The 15,754-nt window shown below is 42.4% G+C and overlaps 1 protein-coding gene across 1 annotated transcript in view; it reads left to right on the forward strand.

The window, feature by feature from the left end:
* Positions 1-15,754, forward strand: part of MTUS2 (microtubule associated scaffold protein 2) — a 494,757-nt gene that overhangs the window by 165,245 nt on the left and 313,758 nt on the right. The gene's annotated exons all lie outside the window — the stretch shown is intronic.

Here is a 15,754-nt window from a genome sequence, read left to right on the forward strand (position 1 = left end):
CGCTGGTGTTTTATTTGTCCATCATGACCACCATTTTATGTTGGATATCTGTGTTTTATTTGACCAGCATTTTACGCTGGATAACTGTGTTTTGTGTTGAGAAATGAGCATTGAATTTACAGCCGTTATTATCTTCAAATGAAGTCTTCTTATGGAGTTGTAGTACACGGGAGAGAATAATGGGTTCAGACTTGTAAGACCTTCAGCTGGAAGCAATGTTTAATGTGCAGTTTATGTTTGTAATTTGTTACAATGAGGGACCGTGAGCCTGATGTAAAAGATAAGTGACTCTAGTTCTGTCATTTAAATACTTATGGCATGCAGTACTCACACTGAAGAATGGAAGGACTATAAGGATAAAAAATTAAATGGGACATTATTGAGGCTCCAGCGAGGATTCTCTTATGTGTTTGATTATAATTCAGAAACTAGTTGGGAATTGCTAGCAATGTATATAATATGCGGTATAGTTTTTCAAATAATATTTGTGGTTTTCTAATAAAGTATTTCAATAAGATAAGGTTATAATAGTTACTAGTATTGTAAGTGATGCATATTAATTAGGGATATTCTGCAGGTACATGTGTAAATGCTAATTTGTGATATTTACGCACGTAAGTGTGCATATACCTCTGGAATCTATGTAGCTCGCCTAGAGATCCGCGTCTATAACTTTGCACGTATCTTAATTGCTTAACAAAATAATCAGTGTTGATAACAACATTTAACAAGCAATAATAAGCACTAATTGGCAATAATTAGAATTTACGTGCACAACTCGCTAAGCGTCTTCTGTAATGAACTGCGCCTAAATTCTAATGCATGCAGCTCAAAAGGGGCGTGGTTATGGGTGGGGAAATGGGCATTTCATGGACTTTCCAAAATATATGCATGTAGTTATAGAATATGGCTCAGGGATTTATGCCGCGTTTACATTGACGTAAAAGGACGCACATTGTTTGAGGTGCTAGGTTGCTGCTTATAGAATACGCTTAGGCGGAAATCTTTACTGCATGGAGTTAGGTGCCATATATAGAATCTGGCCCATTATAAAAGTTAGTTCACCTGATTGGTGCTTAAATTTAGGCATCCTTTATAGAATTGCTTTTGTTATGTTTTGGCTCTTTTCATTACATGACTTTTCGTTGAACGTGGTATCTTCTCTAGCCTGCTGCCATTTTCCAAAAATGCTCCACCTGGTGGAAAAGCAGTGAACCCAACTAAGAGGACCTTTTACAAAGGTGCGTAAGGCCCTATGCACATCCAGCATGCACCAAATCAGCATTACCGTCCAGCTACCATGTGCCCTGGGCAGTAATTCTGAATTTGGTGCACGTTGAAAACACGTGGTAGAAAATATTTTCTATTTTTTATCGCGTGGTGCTTACCTGGCAGTAAACAGCAGTGTTTGTGTGCTGCATGCCTACCGCCCGGCTAGCGCATGAGTCCTTACCGCTAAGTCAGTTAGTGGCAGTAAGGTCTCAGGCTGAAAATGGATGTGTGCTGTTTTTATTTTGCCACACGTCCATTTTCCGACCCCCTAAAACAAAGGCTCTTTTTCTAGGACTCGGCAAAAACTGACCTGGCACATGCCCAAAAAACGCGTTCACACTGCTGCAGGCAACTTTTTGCTGCGGCATAATAAAAGGGCCCCTAAATTAGCACAGATCCTAGACACACTTCTTCAGATTGTTAGCCTGTGCCAACATGCATCAATTTTCGATTTAATAGTAAAGGGATTCACAGTTCTGCAGCCGCCCCTTTTAGCTTTCAGAGCGACGATGGTGGCACATGCAGTAGCTGTTTCTTTGAGAACTATTTTTAAGTTGTTTTTTGATGCCGTGTACCCAACGAGCCCTTTCTTCCAATAAACATTGCAGAGTTGCTCCTCTTTGGAACCTACTATATTTCATAGGCTCCTTTGGAATCTTGACTGCTCTCTTCTGAGAAGCAAACTGAAAAAAAAAAAGTGAGATTTCACATTGTCATCATGCAAGAATTATGTGAAACAATTTCTCACACTGAATAAACAGTTTCATTTTCTTCAGTCTGCAGCTAGAAACAGACTATTTTATGGCATAGCATTAGGTCATGAAAAAAAAATATAATAATATAATATATATTTTTTTCATGTCTAATAAACTTGGTTTTACTGTTTTTATATTAGAAGCGTCATCTTCTGGATTTTTTTGAGTCATCTTCACTGTTTTGTTTGTTGTTTTTTTTGCGAAGACTGGTTTCTTCTGTTTTTTTTGCATCATAACATTAGGTCAGACAGCATGTTGTCTGTTCAGAGGAGTTTATGAGTATTTCAGGGTTTCTTATTCTTTGTGGTAATATAAGGCAGGAAGTGTGATTTCTTGTATCTAATATTGGAAAATTAATGTAGTCAAAATATTTAAAAAACCCAACCACCCTTTCTATGATAGAGTTGAGGCAGTTTGGGCAGATATTGGGGAGGGTGTGTGTGAGAGAGTTTTGTCTTGTCATAGCTTTTCTACCATTTTGTCAGAGCGTTAGGTGTTAAATAGTGGAGTATCTTGAATTCTGGAAGTTGGGTCCCAAGTACCAAACCAGTCATGAGCAAAGGGAAAAGAGGTTTATCCTTTCTCCCCTTTCATGACCACTGCTGGAGCTTTTGCAGTGAGATGCTGGATTTCCTGGAGCAGGGGTTCTCAACCCAGTCCTCGGGACACACCTTTCAGTCAGGTTTTCAGTATATCTGTGATTAATATGCATGAGAAAAGATTTGCATAGCATTAAGATAATAGATATCCTGAAAACCTCACTGGCTAAGTGTGTCCCAGGGACTGGATTGAGAACCCCTGCCCTAGAGTGTGATCCTAAAGCCAAGAGTAGGACTGGTGCAGTTCATAATAGATGACGGCAGAAAAAGACCTGCACGATCCATCCAGTCTGCCCAACAAGATAAACTCATATGTGCTACTTTTTGTGTATACCTTACCTTGATTTGTATCTGCCATTTTCAGGGCACAGACCGTAGAAGGCTGTGGACACCCTAGGCAAACCTTCAGACTTGTGACCTCCATCCTCAGGCCCCTAGACTCCCTGTTGAGATTCTGATAATGAAATATAACAATTGTGGTCATCCCAACAGCACATATTACAGAAGAATCCTGTAAAACTGCATAGCAGGCCATCATGCTTTGAAATATTAAATTTGTTTACAGATAAATATATAAGGCCAATTATGAAAAGACATATTACTTTTTTTTTTAATAAACTGCACACCCTCACTGCAGGTAAAGTGTGTAAGAGTCGTTCTTTGAGTTTGTGTGGCTGTCAGGACCTGTGTCTTTCCCTTGACTGCAGCTGGTCTTTGCAGAGCCACGGAAACTGGTGCTCTAGAGAGAGGGAAGAGGGTGAATAGCAGCAGAGAGGCAGAATTTAAAACATGGGCGGAAGAAGGATGAGAATTTGTAAGAACAGAGATCTTTCCAGTATCCAAAATATTAAGAAAATAAACAAAATTAATTAACTACACACAGAAGAAAGGCCAGAAAACTCATATTTGTATCAAAACAAAATAAACCTTACATTATTAGGGACCTACAAAATGAAACTTCATAGGCACATGTACACATGTACACATTAAGGTGACAATTCTGTAAAATAGACGCTAACATTTATGCACTCGTTACACATGTAAATGTTTAGAATAATAGTATTTACACGTATATGTGAACAAAATTGTAAGTTTTATGTCGTTATACCTGCTGTACACTGCCTTGGCTGAATCTCTTCATAAAGGCAATTAATAAATCCCAATTCATAAATAAATATGTATACACACACTTGTGTAAATGCCAAAAGTGCACCTCAGCACAATTCTTCAAATGTATTTATTTTAAAAATGTATATTCCCCTCATTCCACAGTTCTTGGCAGATTATAATCAAAACAAAGATAATTAAAATGATCAGATAAAATGTCTTCTTTATATATCGAGGGGGGATACATTTTTCAGTTCAAAACTTTAAAAAATCTTTGAAGTTCTTTGTGTTTTTTATATGGATGTTGAAACTGTCGGAGGGTGGTGCTTATGAAGCCAGTGAATGTACGTATCAGTTATCTACTATAATAAAACTCACCCTCAATGTTCTGAGGACACTGACGTCAGTGAAGCCAAGCTCTGACTTCCTTCAAAAAGGTTCGAAGGTTCGTGGTGGTGAAGCCACCAAAATCGCTCCGGGTCCCGCCCTCGAGGGCGGAGCAATGGCAGAACAACGAAGGGGTTGGCAGGGAGGGAGGCAGGGAGGCGGGGGGGGGGGGGAAATCGCTCTGGGCCCCGCCCTCGAGGGCGGAGCAATGGCAGAACAACGATGGGGTTGGCAGGGAGGGAGGCAGGGAGGCAGGGGGTGGGAAATCGCTCCGGGCCCCGTCCTCGTGTCAAACGTCATGATGTTGGGGGCGGAGCAATGCCAGAACAATGAAGGGGTTGGCCAGGGAGGGAGGGAGGGGGGTGTTGGCGACGAAAACCTTGCTAGCACCCATTTCATTTGCTCTGAAATGGGCTTCTTTTACTAGTGTTATAATAAGCTGTAAGTTTGCTTCATGAGCGTTTTGTCATGTTTTAACAGTGAATAAAGACTTCATGCAAATTAAAAATTTTTTTTTTTAAAATGTCTTCTTTATACAATGTGGAGGAGTGGCCTAGTGGTTAGTGCATCAGCCTTGACATCCAGAGGTGCCCTGTTCCATTCCCACTGTTGCTCCTTGTGATCTTGGGCAAGTCACGTAACTTTCCATTGCCTCAGGTACAAATGTAAGGCATCTTTACTAAGGCACGCTCATGTTTTTAGCACATGCTAAAATTGTGGGCACGCTGAATGTTACAGACGCCCATAGGAATGCGTTGGCATCTCTAACGTTTAGCGTGCCTACAATTTTAGCGTGCACCAAAAACCTGAGCGCACCTTAGTAAAAAAACCCTTAGGGCCCTGTTTACTAAGATGTGCTTACATTTTTAGCGTATGCTAATGCTAGAGACACCCATATATTCCTATGGGTGTCTCTAATATTAGCACGTGCTAATTTTTAATGCAAGCTAACAATGTTAGTGTGCCTACAGCACGGCTTAGTAAACAGGGCGCTTACATTGTGAGCCCTGCTTGGACAGGGAAATACCCAGTATACCTGAATATAACTCACCTTGAGCTACTGCTGAAAAAGATGTGAGCAAAATCCAAATAAAAGCAATATTACCCCTATTAGGAGTTTATTCTATAAAGGAAACTAGGTAAATATCCGCTTAACTTAGATAGAAGGTCTTTTTCTAAAGATTAGTATTTGTTATCTACCACAGGACCCATTTTAGCTTTTCCTGGAACCCTAAGTAGTTTGAGCAGAGTCTTGCAGCAGTTGGTGTGGAATTCCAAATTGCCACCATTTGGTATGACAGAGAGGCAGTAAACTGCTTTACAGACTTTAACTTATGAGCCATAGGAAACCGTAGCATGACAGTATTTATGAGTGTTTTTTGAACCATGGAGAAAAGTGACTAGATTGGTTTGATAAGTTGAAGCTTCACCCATCAATATCTTAACAACTGATATTCCAACTTTAAATTATATTTGTGCCTCTACTGGAAGCCAGTATAACCTTTCACAGAATTGTATCTTTTCAATAACCAGAGTATAACTGTACATAGTTAGCTGGCTGTCGTTCTACATCAAGTATTTTAGATTGTAAATCTGATTTAAATTGGTTGTAGCCTACCTTAAAAGCATGATGAAATCTAGGGTCATTAGAAGATCCTATCCATAAAAACTTTTTTTTCTCTATTTAGTTTTCAGTGATGAACCACAACCCAGTCCTCTATTGATCTAATACAAATTTGAGTAAGTGATAGAGTATCTGGCCAAAACTCAAGTACTAATAGCAGGGCGGCCCAAGGCAATCTGCTGCCAAGGCAGAGATGAGATGCCGCCACCGCCTGGTCTGGCATCTCCCACCTTCCCTCCTCAACCCTCTTCCCTGCATTTACCTTATTTTATTCTTTTCCAAAAGGCAGCAGTCAGTAGCGTAGTGGTTAGAGCACCAGTCTTGCCTTCCAGAGGTGGCTGGTTGAAATCCCACTGCTGCTCCTTGTGATCTTGGGTAAGTCACTTAAGGCCCCTTTTACTAAGCCGCGTAGGCGTGTACACGTGCCCAACTTGCACCAAATTGGAGTTACCGTCCGATTAGCGCATGGCCCTTGCAGTAATTTCAATTTTGGCATGCGTCCGCTATGCGCATCTGGAAAATATCTTTTATTTTCTGGCGCATGTAGCGGAAGCATGCCAAGTGGCATCTGACACATGTAGGTCATTACCACCCAAATTCTTTACCGCTAGGTCTATGGCTGGTGGTAAGGTCTCAGACACAAAATGGACGTGCAGCAATTTTGATTTTGCCGCACATCCATTTTCAGGGGGTAAAAAAAGGCCTTTTTTACAGGTGCACTGAAAAATGATTCTGTGCATACCCAAAACCCGTGCCTACACTACTGCAGGCCATTTTTTAGTGCACCTTTGTAAAAGGACCCCTTAACCCTCTATTGCCTCAAATACAAAATTAGATTGTGTACCTTAATGTAATTTTCCTTGAGCTGCTACTACTGGAAAAGGTGTGAGCAAATCTAAATCCAAAATATATAATTGTCCCATATGCTGCGGTGCTGCCAGCACACCAGCCTCTTCACTCTACTGTTTCTGAGGAAAACAGGAAGTTATGTCAAGAGGCAGGCCACAGTAGGGAGAAGAGGTCTGGTGGCAGGGCAGCCTATGAGAAATCGCTGCACTGCTGCCTTTTTGGAAATGAAAATAAGGTAAACGTGGGGAAGAGGGTTGAGGAGGGAAGGGGAGAGTGCCTCCACTTCCTTGTAGGAAAACAGAAATGTCATCAGCATAATTATACAAAAGCCCTTTTATGCACTTAGAAACATTAAAAAAAAAAGTAGCCCGTAAAAGCCTTGTTGTGTCACGCTAAGATGCTTAGAAAGATATTTGTCCTCATGTTTAAATAAGTGAGGCTTGAACCAGTGCTTGGTGTACAACATGGTGTGCATTCCTATCTGCACAGGTTGGCAAGCACTTGCTTATGCTAGAATCTGCCTCAGACTGATGTTAGCTTATTAACATGCATGCTTTGAGTTATCTGAAGTGTAAACAGAGGACTTGAAAGTGAAGGCTTTGTACCGGGATTGACACTGTACAACTCTACATAATGGGGGATGGATACATTTAGAGCACGAAGGAGAGGGAGCCAAAGTACGAAAGTGTTAGTTTTGAGCTTCCCAGTCTGTTCTGGGTTACACTTTTTTCTTAGCGTTTGTTGCTGTCATTCAGCATTTTTGTCTAGCATGGTAAGAATTTAAAGGTTGAGTTCCCGCACTGTTAGTTTGGCGTCATTCATACTAGTTGCCAGCAGATTTGTCTTTTTCAAGACAAGGTGTTTCCCACCATTGGATGATTGATTTCTTGGATTTAGATACTATGAATAGACCCCTGAAGCAGGCATTTCTCATCGAAATATGGACCATGTCATGTCTGATTGATAAAGCAAGCTGAGACGCCCCATCTTGAAGGCGCCTTGCGCTTTTTGGCTATTTGAATAAATACATTTAACCACAGTTCTTTTCACTAAAAGAAAACACAGTTAACATACATTGTTTTTCTCAGATTCTTACCACAGACATGTCTTCTCAAACAATACAATGACGTATCAGTGAGTCTTTTGAAGCATTAATCCACACATCACATTCTGCAAGGCACAGAGATGCCATAATAGTGTAGAAATAAAGAGGTTTAACGGTATTGGCATGAATCTCAGGATCTTTGCTGTTATTTGCTGTGTTGAGTTTTTATTAGTCTTGATATACTGCTGAAGTCAAGTAGCATCTCATTGGTTTACAGTTATAATAAAAGATTAAGGGGCCTTTTTACAAAGGGGTGTTAAACCCTAGCGTACATGGAGGGGCATAATCGAACACGAATGCCCATCTCTATGGGCGTCTATCTCTGAGGACGGGTCCGCGAAGGGGCGGGCCAGACCGTATTTTCAAAAAAGATGGGCGTCCATCTTTTGTTTCGATAATACGGTTTGTGCCGGGCAAAACTTTTTGGAATGCCCCTGACTCGTCCATACCCCTCCCAAGGCTACACCCCCTTTTGAGTTGCATGCTATGGGATTTAGGCACCCATCATTTAAAAATAGTGCACAACCAAATGTGTGTGCAAATCCTAATTGGTGCCAAGTAATGTCAATTGATTGATACAATCCAATTATTGATGGTTAACAGTTCATTAGCCAATTAAGTTGCATGCACATTTTGAATGTGCACTCAAATCTGGGCACCATATATAGAATCTAGGGATAAGTGCTTCAGTTTTAATAGTTTTGCAGGTCTCACTGCTAATAGAAAAATTAGCGCATGACCTGAAATTCAAATGGTTAAATGAAAAATGCCCTAAAAAAGTGCCGCATTAAATCTAGGCTTAGTTTGCAGGAAAGTGCCATGTTAGAATGCATTAAGCCCAGATTTCAGTACACTTTAAAAGGGCCCCTAAATAATAATAAGAAGAATATGGTAAAAGTTAGAATAACAGGTTATAAAAGGAACAGAATCAAAGAACATAGAATGGAAAAAAATTGGAAATTTCATCCAGGGAGAGAGAAAGGGGCTGAAAGAACTGAATTTAAGATTTGACCTTCTCAAAGTACCATGCCAATTTATCAGATAAAGAAGATGAAGAATTAAGTTGAAAGGTCATTTCAGAGAAAGAAGGATAGAAAAGAAACAGAAAAGAAAAAGAGACCCTGGAAAAGGACTTTAAAAAATTAACCAGGGGAAGTAAAAAAAAAAAAGAGAGAGAGAGACACCAAGACCAATCCAATTTAAAAAAAAATAGATAACAAAGGCACCAGAAGCATCCCTCACCCCCCACCCCCATTCTTACTGACTGGAAAATATATTCTATTCAGTACAGGGTGAAATGCATTTCTGTTTCTCTTTCTTCTTTGTTCCACTGTGGCAGGAAAAAGAATCCTAGGTGAGAGATTCAGACACTCAGGCTTATTTCAAAGCACTTTGGGAGGCTAAGTTCCATAGGTTTCTATGGAACTTTGGGAGGCTAAGTGCTTTGAAAATATGCCTCAATATGTATCAAGGCATTTAAACTAGAAGCTAGGGGTGGCAGTTGGAAGCAGGTCAATTCAGGTAGTCATCCCTAGCAAAATACAAGCTCTGACAATCTTAGCAATTCACTTCTTAGCAATACCACTGCAGGTGAAACTAAACAAAAGACCTACAGAGAAGATGAGACTGCCACTGAAGCTGGAAAGCGATGACCTCAAATGCTCGCAGTCTAAGCAACAAAGTGTATGATCTGGAAGCCCTGATGGTAGAGGTAGATTTAGATGTAGTCACTATCACAGAGACATGGTTCAATGACTCCCATGAAGGGACGCAAACATACCGGGCTATAATCTATTTAGGAAGGATAGAGATGGTGGAATAGGTGGAGGAGTAGCTCTGTATGTCAGAAACAATATTAAAGCAACTGAAATGCAGGGGGTCTGGGGAAAGGAAGAAGCGATATGGATTGCCTTGAAAGGAGAAGATGGAACCTCTATCCACATGGATGTTGTCTACAGACCTCTGACACAATTGGAGCAGCTTGATAAAGATCTGGTTGCTGATGTCCAAAAGTTGGGAAAGAAAGAGGAATTTCTGTTACTGGGTGATTTCAACTTGCCAGATATGAACTGGAAAGTTCCATCTGCAGAATCGGAAAGAAGTAGGGATATAGTGGATGCCCTTCAAAGTGCTCTGCTCAGACAAATGGTGATTGATCCCACGAGGGAAGGAGCGACTCTGGATCTGGTGCTCACAAATGGGGATAGTGTGTCTAATGTCAGAGTAGGTGTCCACATGGGCAGTAGTGATCATAAAACGGTTTGGTTTGATATAACAGCTAGAGCAGAGGGCAGCCACTCAAAACTCAAACTCCTGGATGTCAAACATACTGATTTTAACAAAATGGGGGTGTACCTGAAGAAAGAGCTGATGGGATGGGAAGACATAGAAATGGAAATGGAAAGACAGTGGTCCAGGCTGAAAGGAGCTATTAAAATGGTTACTGACATTTACGTAAGGAGAGTAAATAAAAGCAAGAAGAAAAGGAAACCAATGTGGTTCTCCAAACAGGCAAAAGAGGTGTTGTTCATGAAATATAGGAAAAATCAAGAAGAGGAACACAGAATGCTGGGAAAAACTGAAAGAAGGCAAAAGGGGGATACGTCTAGCAAAAGCAGAGGCAAAAGAGCAAATGGCTAGAAATGCAAGGAAGGGAGAAAAAGTTTTTTTTTTCCAGGTACAGAAGGAAGGCTAGAAATGGAATTGTGAGGCTGAAAGATGCTGTGGATGGCAATAGGCAACGTTCTAAACAAGTACTTTTTTTCTGTGTTCACGGAAGAAAATCCTGGAGCAGGACCACAATTGACTGGTAAAGGTACATATAAGAATGGAGTGGCTATCACACTGTTCACAGAAGAAAGTGTTTATGAACAACTTGAAAATTTGAAGGTGGACAAAGCCATGGGACTGGATGGGATCCATCCCAGGATATTGAAGGAGCTTAGAGATATTCTGGCACGTCCTCTTACAGACTTGTTTAATAAATCCTTGGAGATGGGAGAGGTTCCATGGGATTGGAGAAGAGCAGATGTGGTCCCTCTTCATAAAAGTGGCGACAGAGAAGAAGAGGGAAACTACAGACCAGTTAGCCTCACTTCGATATTGGAAAAGTAATGGAAGCATTGCAGAAGAAAAGGATAGTGAATTTCATGGAATCCAATGAGTTACAAGATCTGAGGCAACATGGTTTTACCAAAGGTAAATCATGCCAAACAAATTTGAATGAATTCTTTGACAGGGTGACCAGAGAATTGGATTGAGGATGTGTGCTAGATGTAATCTATTTGAATTTCAGCAAAGCCTTTGACACGGTCCCTCATAGAAGGCTCTTGAATAAACTTAAAAAGCTGGAGTTAGGGCCAAAATGGTGAATTGGATTAGAAGTGGTTGACAGACAGACGCCAGAGGGTGGTGGTCAATGGAATTCACTCGAAGGAAAAGAAAGGTGAGTAGCGGAGTGCCTCAGGGATCATTGCTTGGTCCAATTCTGTTCAATATATTTGTGAGTAACGTTGCCAAAGGATTAAAAGGTAAGGTATGCCTTTTTACGGATGATACCAAGATTTGTAAAAGACTAGACACCTCGGAGGAAGTGTAACGCATGAAAAGGGATCTGCAAAACTTAGAAGAATGGTCTAAAGTTTGACAATGAAAACTTAATGCAAAAAAGTGCAAAATGATGCAAAGATGGGGAGAGGACCTTGGGTGATGGTGTCCAAGGACCTTAAAATGAAAAAAACAGTGTGACAAAATGGTTGCCATAGCCAGAAGGATGCTAGACTACATCAAGAGAGGAGTAACCAGCAAAAGAAAGGAGGTGTTGATGCCCCTGTACAGGACGCTGGTGAGGCCGCACCTGGAGTATTGTGTTTAGTTTTGTCTTCCTAAGGATGTAAAAAGACTAGAAGTGGTTTAGAGGAAGACTACAAAAATAATATGGGGCTTGCACCATAAGACGTAAGAGAAGAGACTGGAAGACCCAACAATGTATAGCATAGAGGAAAGAAGGGACGGGAGATATGATACAAACATTTAAAATACTTGAAAGGTATTAATATAGAAACAAATCTCTTCCAGAAAAGTGGAAATGATAAAACTATAGGACATGAGCTGAGATTGCTGGGTGGTAGACTTAGGAGTAATGTCAAGAAATTCTTTTTCACGGAGAGGGTGGTTAGTGCCTGGAATACCCTCCTGAGGGAGGTGGAGGTGGTAGAGACAAAAACAGTGGCAGAATTCAAGAAGGCGTGGGATGAACACAGAGGAAGTCTATTTAGAAAATAGATGGTACAAAACAAAAATACATTAAAAAAAACACCTTAAATGACTGCAGGGTGTGGATGTGTGAGTGACACTTGGATGGTTATTCCGACTGTAAAGAACTTAGGCCGGTGCCAGGCAGACTTTGTAGGTCTGTGTCTCTATATATGGCAATCCGGTTTAGGATATACTGGAAAGGGCTTCAATGACAACTTCAGTAGCTAGAACTGAGGACAGTGCTGGGCAGACATTTATGGTCTGGGTCCCGCAAATGACAAGACAAGACTACTGGAGTTGCTGTCAAAGCACACTCCAGCCTATCTGAATAGATAGGCTGGAGTGTGCTTTGACAGCAACTCCAGTAGTTGGAACATAAGGACAGACTGGGTGGACTTCTACAGTCTATGTCCCAGAAACGCCAGGCTCATGATAACGTATATAGGCCCAGATGCACTAAACCTAACGAGCCAGCAATGTGATTTTTAAACTAGTTCTAACCGGTTTAGCGAGCAAGTAGTAAAACGAGACATGCACAAAGGGGTTCTTTGAGCCATTTTCCTGTCACGGTAGCAGATAACGAAAACGGAATACAAAGTTATTATAATGAGCTAATCGTATATAATAAAAAGCACATCCAACGTTCTGAAGCTGGCCACGTTGCAGTGAAGCCTGAAGCCCTGAAGTGTTCGTTGCCTTCGTAATAGCTCCGCCCTCCACAGGGATCACACCACTCGCTGTCAAAGCCTCAAAGCCCCGCCCCCGGAGCCCTGCCGTCCTCTGAGCCCTCCACTCGCTAGCCCCGCCCTCAGAGCACAGCTGATCACAACAGCCAGCTGGCTTCGCTTTTCCACCATGACCGGCTGCCCCGCCCCCGCGTCAAACGGAGTGGCAGGCGGCAGCAGGGTGGGAGGGAGAAGAGGAGGAGCAGAGGTGGAGGCCGTAGACCCGTGGTGTCAGTTTGCTAACGTCACTACAGAGGGGGGGGGGACAAGGAGTGGCGTCGTCAACCCTGCCGTAAACAAGCGCAAAAGAAGAGGCAGCATGGCGACACAAGGCACCCCATTGGATGCTGTTGTGTGGTATTACCGGGAGCTGTTGTTTACCATGGAGAACACTAACATCTCTGGAAGGAGATTCCTATTTAGACGCCCATGCTCCTGCTCCCGGTACGTGCAGCCTCCCTAACAAGCACCCTCCCAGCAAGAAAATAACCACTGTGCCGTCATTATCGGCACCTCAAACAAGATGCCTCCATCTTCTTCTACCCCCCCCCCTCACCCCAAATTCAAAACACAGCCATGCTAACAAAAGCTAAATGTCTCCAACTCACACAGACACACAGCACCACTGAATTAACCTTCACATAAGCAGCTCGGTGCAGGGAAATGGAAGGGGAGAGTAACAAGGATGGAAATCGCAGAAGCCTGCCAAAACAGCACAATTACTACTGAAGCCTTAAAAAAATGCACTGTTGATGCCTGCCATGCTGTCTCACACTTAAAAAAAAAAAACACTTACACTCACTCTCAGACACATGTTGATGCCTAACAGACTCGCTCACTCTTTCAAAATACACACTTACACTCACTTTCAGACATACTGTGTCACTGCCCCACTCACACACACACACACACACACAAAAATCACTATGACAACACACAAACACAATTCAAACATTAAAATTAGTATTGAAGCCTTAACAAAAACGCACTACTGCTGCCTACCACGCTCTCTCAATCTTTCACAAATACTCACAATCACTCTCAGACATATATTGGTGCCTACCAGACTCTCACACACTTTCAAAAACACACACTTACAATCACTCTCACTCATACTGTGACACTGCCCCCCCCCCCCACACAAAATCAATCTCTATGACACAACACACAGTCATGCACGCTCACAGTTCACCACCCTTGCCACCCCTCCTGTGACTCGCACACCCAACCTCAGAGTGTGGGAGCCAGCCAGCCAGCCTGAACGTGGGAGGGAGGGAGGGAGGCTCAACGTGGGAGTGGGAGGGAGGGACCCTGAACGACAGAGAGAAACAAAGAGGGAGGGGGGCCACGACCCTCAAAGGCGGAGGGAGAGGGGGCCACCACCCTGAAGCTGAGAGGGCGATGGGAGGAAAAAAGGGAGGGGGAGGGGAAGGAAGGGGGAGGGAACACAAGAGGGAGTGGGAAGGAGGGCAGGAGACGGAGAGGACGCCCCTGCCGCACACTCTCATTCTTACACACACACTCTCATTCTCACACACTCACACATACAGTCTCACTCTATATCACACACACACTCGCACATTCACTCTGTCTCTCTCTCTCTCTCACACACTCATTCTCACACACACTCTCTCTCTCAAACATACACACTCTGAGGAAAACCTTGCTAGCACCCGTTTCATTTGTCTCAGAAACGGGCCTTCTTTACTAGTTACTATTATAATGTGCATGCAAGGCGAAGCACAGCCGTTTTCCGACCCCATGCACAAAAGCAGTCCCTTCCTTTACCGTGGAAAATCTAACGGGAAGTCTGCAGCTCTCGTTAATCCCTGGCTGGGCTGCTAGTGCTAGGAAGCTGATCTTCAGGAGCCTCTCGGGACCCACTGGAAATCTCTCTTGTGCCCTCTTGCTCTCTTCTTGGTGCTGGCAGGAAGTTATCTGTTCCAGAAGCTCTTGAAGAGGAGGGGATAGGGGAAAATACAACCCTGTCTCTTCAAGAAAGTGATTTCTCAATTTTTGTAAAGGTCCACTTTGATAGAATTGAGCTCCGACAGAAAACATTTTTTCTTTCGTTTCCCGAACCATTTACACAGTCCTGCTCTCTCTCATCAATCACAGCGCATTTAGCTGACACCAGTGTCAGCTAAACATACTGTGATTGGTAGGCAGGCAGGCACTTCAAGGCAAGCAGGCAAGTGCTGTGATGGCTATTATACACGCAGCTTGTCTGCGTGTATGAAGCTGTTTGTGACAGCAGCCACGTTTAATGCTTGGCTGCTCTGCACATGCTCAGTTGACTGACTAGCTGGAAGGAGATCGCATGCAAATGTGCTTGGCTGGAAGGAGATCACATGCAAATGTGCTAACAGCGAACAGCTCATTTGCATGCGATTTCCTTCGTGGCAGTTGTTTACAAAATCGATAAGCAGCAACCGAGGATCTGTAAGGGAAGGGCTTTTAGCATGGCCTTAGTACATCTGGGCCATAATATCACATTCATTATTGATTTACATAAGTTCATAAGTATTGCCATACTGGGAAAGACCAAAGTTCCATCAAGCCTAACATCCTGTTTCTAACAGTGGCCAATCCATGTCACAAATACCTGGCAAGATCCCGAAAAAGTACAAAACATTCTATACTGCTTATCCCAGAAATAGTGGGTTTTCCCCAAGTCCATTTGATAATGGGCTATTGACTTTTTCTTTATGAAGCCGTCCAAGCTAAGCTAATCATGAATTGATAATGAGTGTGTCTGTTGGGCATACTGGATGAACTGTTCAGGCCTTTATCTGCCATCACTTACTATGTTACTATGAAAGAGTCTGATTTCATGGATTTTCCATTTCAGTTTTTGTCTGTGTGTTTCTGCTTGTTTCCAATTTGTAGTCCTTATTTTGTATTCAGTGAATGTTTGTGTAGTGTTCAAGGGTTTGTGTGATATTTATAGTGCTGCCTTCTGCTAGGTGGAGTTGCTTCTCTTTGCATCCTGAAAGTTAGTATTGTAAGCTCTGTTGAGCAGGGACTGTCTCTTCATATTCAAGTGTATAGTGCTGCGTTCATCTAGTAGTGCT

Source organism: Microcaecilia unicolor, chromosome 4, assembly GCF_901765095.1.
Source record: "Microcaecilia unicolor chromosome 4, aMicUni1.1, whole genome shotgun sequence".
In the NCBI taxonomy this organism is placed as follows: Eukaryota; Metazoa; Chordata; class Amphibia; order Gymnophiona; family Siphonopidae; genus Microcaecilia; species Microcaecilia unicolor.